The sequence below is a fragment of the Populus euphratica genome, unplaced genomic scaffold, assembly GCF_000495115.2.
Source record: "Populus euphratica unplaced genomic scaffold, PopEup_1.0 scaffold228.1, whole genome shotgun sequence".
NCBI lineage: Eukaryota > Viridiplantae > Streptophyta > Magnoliopsida > Malpighiales > Salicaceae > Populus > Populus euphratica.
The window spans coordinates 270444-280038 of record NW_011500111.1 but is presented as its reverse complement, the minus strand read 5'-3'; the positions used below and the strand labels follow the sequence as shown (position 1 = coordinate 280038).

Here is a 9595-nt window from a genome sequence, read left to right as displayed (position 1 = left end):
TTTTTTAATTGGATTCGCCCATGGCAGTATTTGTAACTATGTGATCATATTCATCAATCACTCAAGGCATTTGAGTCACTTAAGAAAACAGCTAAATATTAAATCAATAATAAAAGAAGTTCGGTTTTTTAAGCATGAAGCTCCTCATCTTTTTCCTTTTCATTTCTTGTATGAATTTTTATATTTTCTCATTTATACTGGAAAGCATGAATCTTTGGCTAGAGGACACAGATAAACTCGATCTCCTCATTATATTATCCTACCTTAAAAAACATGACACTTTGTCTATAATGAAATCTTGTTTAATTTATTGAAATAATTTACCAAGAACGTATAAACTACGCTGTCTCAGCACCTACGATCATAAAGCCCAAGCTTTCTTCTCTTTATTTCTTTGACTTCTTGACGATATGGCTTCTTCGCTATCATAATTTTCTCACTTTTATGTGTTTTGGTCTCGAGATAGGGTGTGAGATAGAGACCTGCATGCAACTTTCCTCTCTTGTCCATCTTTCCTTTCCACCAAATTCCACCAAACTTCTTGGTGGGGGGGTCGTCTCTTTTTTATCCAGGAAGATTGGTTGTCAGCCAAAGAACGAAGGTTTTTGATCTCTGCTTTGCTTTTATTTTTGTTTTTTAGGGTTAATTGACAGAATAAACTTTTAATTGTCTTTTACGGTGTGTGCCCTTTCTCCTTTTGTTTTGAAAACCCAATCCAGATTTTTTTTATTTATGTTTGGTAACAAAAACACACCATAACATTAAAAATAATATAAATTATATCTTGTAATTAATAATTTTAAATTTTAAATTAATATAATTTTTAATATTATATTAAAATTTTCATGATCAAATAATAATACAAAATAATATAAACATACATAAATCTCAATTTCAAGTTTAAAAAATTCCACTTAAATTAATTATTCAATTCAAAATAGCTCCACTCATGGTGAATTTTCATCATTTTTATCAAGTTTCGTGCTGTGATAATCATATCATGTCTGATTATTTGTCCAAAGATAATCATGCAAATGTGAATCCAACAAGAAGAAGCTTCTCTCTGAAAAATCACATAGTTTGCACCCGCATGTTCGGAGCGTGTGCAATACAAAATGTTCATCATATTCTTGTTCTTGATGTGGAGAAGCCATGAAGGATGCCATTATCTGTCCAAGGAATACAGAGAGGTTTAAGATTCTTAGTAAGCTAGCGCTTTTATTTTAGATTAACGTGGGTGTTCAGGTCAGTTTGCGCGCATCACAACTAATTTCTCAGATTTTAAAGTTAACGATTATGTAACCTTCCAGTGACCATCATATAAGTACGAAAGCTGATGAGCATCATGTTCTACAGTTTTGAAGTACTGGTAATTGTTTGATAAAAATAGTTATGTATGTATAATTTTTTCATCGTAAATGACACTATAGCACAAGAAATACCATACTAAAAGTTGCTCGGTAATGCTCAATAGTTAAATCTAATGTTATTGGGTTTGGCTAAATAATAATACTAGGTTTAGCTATCAAGCATGATCTAATAGCACTAGGTTTGGTTACTTAGCCAAACTCAATAACTTCTAAAAAAAACAAAAAACAGACAACACTTCTCATGATATTACAATATCATCTACAATGCAAATATTATATGTTTATAGTGTGATTTATATATTTATAATGTGATCCATAATACAATAAATCTATGAACACAATATCTATGCAACGTTGTTTTTTCTATGTTTTTTTTAAAAAGCTGTTGAATCTAGCTTTCATAGCTAACTTTCACAAGAAAATTCGAGTGATAGTTACCTGCTTTGCTTAACTCAACTGATTAGAAGGTTCCTTTATCAATACTCAACTAAAAAACTAAGAATTAATGATTAATTAGTTCTTTTTTTTCTATATGATAATATAATTTTATTTTATTTTTATCAATAAAACAATGCGGAATCATTTTTTTACTTTAAAAGAATGTTGTACCATTTGATTTAATAAGAAGAGGAAGTGGATCTCATTTTAAAACTGATTGAACCAAGAAGTGAGAAGGAAAGAGAGCAAAATCAAGTTCTTTTCTTTTATTATTTAATATTAATATTATTTTTAAAAATTATATTAATTTATTAAAATTAATTATTTATCATCTTCTTCGGTTAAATAAAACAGACCATTTATGTATGATCAAAAAATTTTATGAATTTTATTAAATCTCCAGTTAGATCCAATGCTACTAAGTATGGCTAGACAATTAGACTTAAATTTTCTTCTAATGAGTCTGGCTCAATTGTCAGTTCTGATCTTATTGGATATAGTCTGAGAGCTAGATCCAATAACTTTGAATTTGGTCATAAGACAAATCAAATATTGTTAGGTTTTGCATGATTGTTAAACCCAAAATATGTAAAATATTTTTTATATTTTTTTTAATATTTAACAAATATTATTAATAGTTGTAGAGAACATGCTAGTTATAAATAGATATGCAACTAACAATTTTTTTTAATTTATTTTCTTTTCAAGAACTAAAGATTTAATCTATCTTCAGCGACGACAACATTGGCATGAAGCACCCAAGAAAACACCAACGAAGTCTTGAGAATCAAGTTTGCTTTAAGACTATAATTATAGGTTTTAGTGGACAATGAAAGTACCGACACCATTCTGTCCCGACATTGGCTTGAAGTTCTGAAGAAAATCAATTGCCAACTTAGTTGAAAAGCTTGTCATAATTTAATTTAAAAGAAAACAAATTATATTCTAAAGATATACGCATACAATTTATAAAAATATCTCATGCTGTAAATCCAGCAGAAAACATCACATTAGTTTTATATCATTAATTGATGACTAAATAGGAGAGAAACTTATGAGTAATAATTAGAGTTTTTAAATCCGCCTGATAATTGTCCGATCCAAGACTTGAATTTTGAGTCTTGACCGAATCGTCTAAATTAATTCTGATTTTTTAAAATTAAAATAATATTATTTTTATAAAAAAAAAACAAAAACAAAAATCAGTAAATTAAAACTGAATTTTTAGTAGGATCTTGCCAGGTCAACCAGCTTACCTTGTATTTTAACTTCTTTTTATTTTTTTTTTAAGCGTAACTCAATTCCAGTTTCAAGTTGATTTATATATGAACATAACCTATGGGTGAACAATCACTTCTAAAAATCAAAACCATGGGAGAGAACCTGTAAATCGATCGCATAAAAATAACAGCACAGTTACTGAAAATCTAGATTTCTGGATTCTGACGAAACTATAGCAAAAGCATCACAATTTTACACAGGATGGTGAAAATTTACAGAGAGAAAAAGCTACTTGTTATTGGCCACATGAATTAGAACCATGGAAAATTTATATCACCTTGACGAACAGATCTGGTATCAAGTTTCTGTTTCCCCATCTGCAACGAAACCTTTGTCGCTCATTTCACGAATAAGTTGCACTGCCTCTATATCATTCTCGTGCTGGAGAAATCCTCGGACAATAACATTATAAGAACCTTCACTGGAGGGCAACCATACCTTTTTCATATTTCAGAAAGCTTTCAGTGCTTCATCTAACAGCCGTTCTTTGCAAAGTGCATTGTGATTGTAGTGTATATCCGAATATTAGGCTGCAACCTTTCAACGTGAAGTTTTGAAAACAATTCCCTCCCTGATTTGCACATGGCATCAATCAAGATATTTTATGACGTTGGGCACATTCTTTATTATTCTTGGCATATTTATGTTTATTGTATTATTTACTTCATTGTGAAGATTTTGCGGAGTTTGAAAAAATACACAATGCATTTTGGTAAATCCAGAATGCAGCTTTAAATGGAATCACCTGCAAATTGCAATGCTCTTCCAGCTTAGCTTCAAATTGTACACAGAAGTGGGCAGAGTACATATTTCACACCTTCATTTTGTTGTTACGGGGCATCTGAAGCAGAGATTTGTCAAGCTGTAGAACGGATTGCGCCAGCGGTTGCCAACACAAATACTAGGAAATTGTTCAGACAACAATATTTAGAAATGGCGTGTCCCCTGAATTCCAATTTTGAACTTTTGAACAGAACACTAAAAATTGTAGCCGTGCTTAAGGAAATTGAGTTACTGTTCGCTTAAGGATATGAAGTACATGCTGACGACAATGTATAATGGCACATGACAATTTTTACTAGAAAAGCTAAAAGCAAACCATGAGATAAGTGACGGTTTCATTTGCCCTTTCGAGCTTCAAAATGTACAACCTTGAAACTTTCACACTTTTGATTGCAGGGAAATATAAATTTCCTGAATCTAAACTCTTTTTGAGATATCAATTGATAAGCCTCTGATGTGAAGAGCATAAGATTTTACAGCAGTCTCTGCAATCTCTATACTGCTATAAAGTTATCTAATTCATCTACCTGATTTCATAACTTATATGTGATTGAGAAGAATAAGGCACAAGACCTGTGGCATGATTCCCTTGCTGGAGCAATCCCACACCACAAATGAGAACACATTCAAACACAATTCCTTCAAACACCGATTTTGAAGAGTAAATCCCTGGATTCTGGCCAATCTGCATGATTGAACAGTTAGAATTCTGTATGTTGACTCCCTTTCCCACGGAACAATCCCAAAATCACATTAAACACGAATATTCCTTCAACAAACAACTGCCAGATCAAAGCACCGGCTCCAGCCTGCTTTCTATTTGCAGATTTATGTATAATGTCTAAAATGGTTTTGTAAAATCGGCCCTGCTGGGATGGCTGGAAGTCCTCCTTCAGGTTAGACAAACCAAATTCAGTGAAGAAGACAGGTTTATTTAGCTCATAGTGGCAATCTTCAATATGAGGCGAGAACCATTCATCAAGATGAACTATCATTTTCCTGGCTACTGAAAACATAATATAGAAATCTGATTCAATGTAAGACCAGAACCATTCATCAAGATGACCTATCATTTTCCTGGATACTGAAAACATAATATAGAAATCTGATTCAATGTAAGACCAGAACCATTCATCAAGATGAACTATCATTTTCCTGGATACTGAAAACATAATATAGAAATCTGATTCAATGTAAGACCAGAACCATTCATCAAGATGAACTTTGTGATAAGCTATTGTTGTTGTTGCACTGAGTCACAATGAGCACTAGGCTTTTTTTCGATCCTTTGCTGAGCATCAACGAAGAATTGTAAGTACGTAAGTCTGTTGTTTTGGTCCAACATTCACCGAAAAAGAAAACCGAACCACGAGGAGAAGGAAATACATTAGAGTAATCGATGCTGGCGGCGGCGGCGGAAGTGAGACAAGGTTCAGAAGCCTTTTTTACTGGGTCTCAAATTCATCGATGCCAAGTGAAAATAATGGGTATGTTTCTTCTATCTCCAACCACTTTATCACTGTTGTCTAGCAACCACTTCAAATCCATTTCTTCTTCTAGCACTAGCAGTAGGAAGCCCTAAAATCATGATGCCTCTTCTTCTTTTAGAAACATTGATGATGCCCTTGCTTCTTTCAATCACATGCTTTATAGGAAACCCCGGCCTTGTGTTGTCTAATTCAATAAACTATTGTCTGCAATTGCTAGAATGAGACATTCTGAGAATGTGCTTTCTGTGTCCAGACAAATGGAATTGGGAGGAATCAATCATGTTTTTACTATTAATTGCTTTGCTTGAAACGTGTGGATCCTGGGTTCTCTGTCTTGTCCAAAATCATTGAACTTGGAGAAAACCCGATATTGTCACATTTTCTACCTCAATCAATCTGCTCTGAAAAGTGGGTAGAATGGCCCGAGCCATGGAATTCTTTGATGACATGGTGGCAAGAGGGTGTCAACTTGATGTCCACACCTATAATACAATTATCAATGGCTTATGTAAGATTGGGGAAACTGCTGCAGCTACTGGATTGTTTAAGAAAATGAAAGAGGCAGGCTGCCAGCCGAATGTGGTGATATACAGTATACTCATTGACAGTCTTTGCAAAGATAGGCTGATGATGAGGCTTTTGATATCTTCTCCGAGATGAAGGCTAAAGGCATCCCCCCAACGGTTGTCAGTTACACCTCTTTAATGCAGGGCTTAAGCAATTTCAGCTGATGGAAGGAGGCTTCGGCAATGCTAAATGAAACAAGGAGTTTGAATATCATTCTGAGTATTGTCATCGTCTGCCTGTTGATTGATTGATACAATTTGTAAAGAAGGCAAGGCTTCCGAGGCTGAAGGTGTGTTCAAAACAATGACTGAAATGGGTGTGGAGCCTAACAACGTTAGTTACAATTCGTTGATGTATGGATATTCCTTGCGAACGGAAGTTCATGAAGCTAGAAATCTATTTGATGTCATGATAACCACGGGCTCTAAACTTGATGTTCTTAGTTATAAAATCTTAATTAATGGATATTGTAAGGCCGAAAGAATAGATGAGGCCAAGCAACTTTTTAATGAAATGATTCATCAAGGCTTAACTCAAAACAATGTCAGTCACAACACTCTTATTGATGGCTATTACCAATTAGGGAGAGTTAGGGAAGCACAAGAGCTTTTCAAGAACATGCTCACAAGTGGCAAACTCCTAGAATATTTCTTGATGGCATTTGCAAACAAGGGTAATATGATAAGGCACTCAGACTGTTTCGAGCAATGCAAAGTACTTGCTTGAATCCTGTTCTAGTGATGTATAACTTCCTGGTTGATGCCATGTGCAAATTCAGGAATCTTAAAGACGCAAGGGAACTGTTTTCAGAACTCTTTGTCAAAGGGTTACAGTGTGGTGTTCAGATATACTCTACAATAATAAATGGACTTTGTGAAAAAAGATTGTTAGATGAAGCATTGGAAGCTTTCTGAAATATGGAAGAGGATGGCTGCCCTCCAGATGAATTTTCCTAAGATGTTATTATCCAAGGATTTCTCCAGCACAGGGATGAATGGCAATGCAACTTATTGGTGAATTGAGAGACAAAGGTTTCATTGCGGATGTGGGACCACAACCTCGTAGAAGATCTGTTATCTAATGAAGACAATCTTGTTTTGAAGAAGTATCTAGTCCTACGTGAAGTTTGTCAAGGTGAAAAGGTGATGTAAACTTTTATTTCTCCATGCTGCAAATTCATGTGGCAAATATTAAGTAATTTTTCCTCAACATGTAAGTTATTTTTAGTTCAATCTTGTCAACATCTGAACAATGGCGCCAGTTACTTGCCACCAAATCATTGGAATTGCTAAACTAATAGTTCATCTTGATGAATGGTTCTGGTCTTACATTGAATCAGATTTCTATATTATGTTTTCAGTATCCAGGAAAATGATAGTTCATCTTGATGAATGGTTGTGGTCTTACATTGAATCAGATTTCTATATTATGTTTTCAGTATCCAGGAAAATGATAGTTCATCTTGATGAATGGTTGTGGTCTTACATTGAATCAGATTTCTATATTATGTTTTCAGTATCCAGGAAAATGATAGTTCATCTTGATGAATGGTTCTGGTCTTACATTGAATCAGATTTCTATATTATGTTTTCAGTAGCCAGGAAAATGATAGTTCATCTTGATGAATGGTTCTCGCCTCATATTGAAGATTGCCACTATGAGCTAAATAAACCTGTCTTCTTCACTGAATTTGGTTTGTCTAACCTGAAGGAGGACTTCCAGCCATCCCAGCAGGGCCGATTTTACAAAACCATTTTAGACATTATACATAAATCTGCAAATAGAAAGCAGGCTGGAGCCGGTGCTTTGATCTGGCAGTTGTTTGTTGAAGGAATATTCGTGTTTAATGTGATTTTGGGATTGTTCCGTGGGAAAGGGAGTCAACATACAGAATTCTAACTGTTCAATCATGCAGATTGGCCAGAATCCAGGGATTTACTCTTCAAAATCGGTGTTTGAAGGAATTGTGTTTGAATGTGTTCTCATTTGTGGTGTGGGATTGCTCCAGCAAGGGAATCATGCCACAGGTCTTGTGCCTTATTCTTCTCAATCACATATAAGTTATGAAATCAGGTAGATGAATTAGATAACTTTATAGCAGTATAGAGATTGCAGAGACTGCTGTAAAATCTTATGCTCTTCACATCAGAGGCTTATCAATTGATATCTCAAAAAGAGTTTAGATTCAGGAAATTTATATTTCCCTGCAATCAAAAGTGTGAAAGTTTCAAGGTTGTACATTTTGAAGCTCGAAAGGGCAAATGAAACCGTCACTTATCTCATGGTTTGCTTTTAGCTTTTCTAGTAAAAATTGTCATGTGCCATTATACATTGTCGTCAGCATGTACTTCATATCCTTAAGCGAACAGTAACTCAATTTCCTTAAGCACGGCTACAATTTTTAGTGTTCTGTTCAAAAGTTCAAAATTGGAATTCAGGGGACACGCCATTTCTAAATATTGTTGTCTGAACAATTTCCTAGTATTTGTGTTGGCAACCGCTGGCGCAATCCGTTCTACAGCTTGACAAATCTCTGCTTCAGATGCCCCGTAACAACAAAATGAAGGTGTGAAATATGTACTCTGCCCACTTCTGTGTACAATTTGAAGCTAAGCTGGAAGAGCATTGCAATTTGCAGGTGATTCCATTTAAAGCTGCATTCTGGATTTACCAAAATGCATTGTGTATTTTTTCAAACTCCGCAAAATCTTCACAATGAAGTAAATAATACAATAAACATAAATATGCCAAGAATAATAAAGAATGTGCCCAACGTCATAAAATATCTTGATTGATGCCATGTGCAAATCAGGGAGGGAATTGTTTTCAAAACTTCACGTTGAAAGGTTGCAGCCTAATATTCGGATATACACTACAATCACAATGCACTTTGCAAAGAACGGCTGTTAGATGAAGCACTGAAAGCTTTCTGAAATATGAAAAAGGTATGGTTGCCCTCCAGTGAAGGTTCTTATAATGTTATTGTCCGAGGATTTCTCCAGCACGAGAATGATATAGAGGCAGTGCAACTTATTCGTGAAATGAGCGACAAAGGTTTCGTTGCGGATGGGGAAACGGGAAACTTGATACCAGATCTGTTCGTCAAGGTGATATAAATTTTCCATGGTTCTAATTCATGTGGCCAATAACAAGTAGCTTTTTCTCTCTGTAAATTTTCACCATCCTGTGTAAAATTGTGATGCTTTTGCTATAGTTTCGTCAGAATCCAGAAATCTAGATTTTCAGTAACTGTGTTGTTATTAATCCAGAAATCTAGATTTTCAGTAACTGTGCTGTTATTTTTATGCGATCGATTTACAGGTTCTCTCCCATGGTTTTGATTTTTAGAAGTGATTGTTCACCCATAGGTTATGTTCATATATAAATCAACTTGAAACTGGAATTGAGTTACGCTTAAAAAAAAAATAAAAAGAAGTTAAAATACAAGGTAAGCTGGTTGACCTGGCAAGATCCTACTAAAAATTCAGTTTTAATTTACTGATTTTTGTTTTTGTTTTTTTTTTATAAAAATAATATTATTTTAATTTTAAAAAATCAGAATTAATTTAGACGATTCGGTCAAGACTCAAAATTCAAGTCTTGGATCGGACAATTATCAGGCGGATTTAAAAACTCTAATTATTACTCATAAGTTTCTCTCCTATT

The 9595-nt window shown here is 34.2% G+C and overlaps 1 long non-coding RNA gene across 1 annotated transcript; it reads left to right on the top strand.

Moving 5' to 3' along the window:
* The first annotated feature begins 5096 nt into the window (after positions 1-5096).
* Positions 5097-7191, top strand: LOC105109778 (uncharacterized). Its single transcript, XR_839327.1, has 2 exons — positions 5097-5359; positions 5616-7191. It is a non-coding gene; the product is annotated as an uncharacterized LOC105109778 (long non-coding RNA).
* Positions 7192-9595: the final 2404 nt, after the last annotated feature.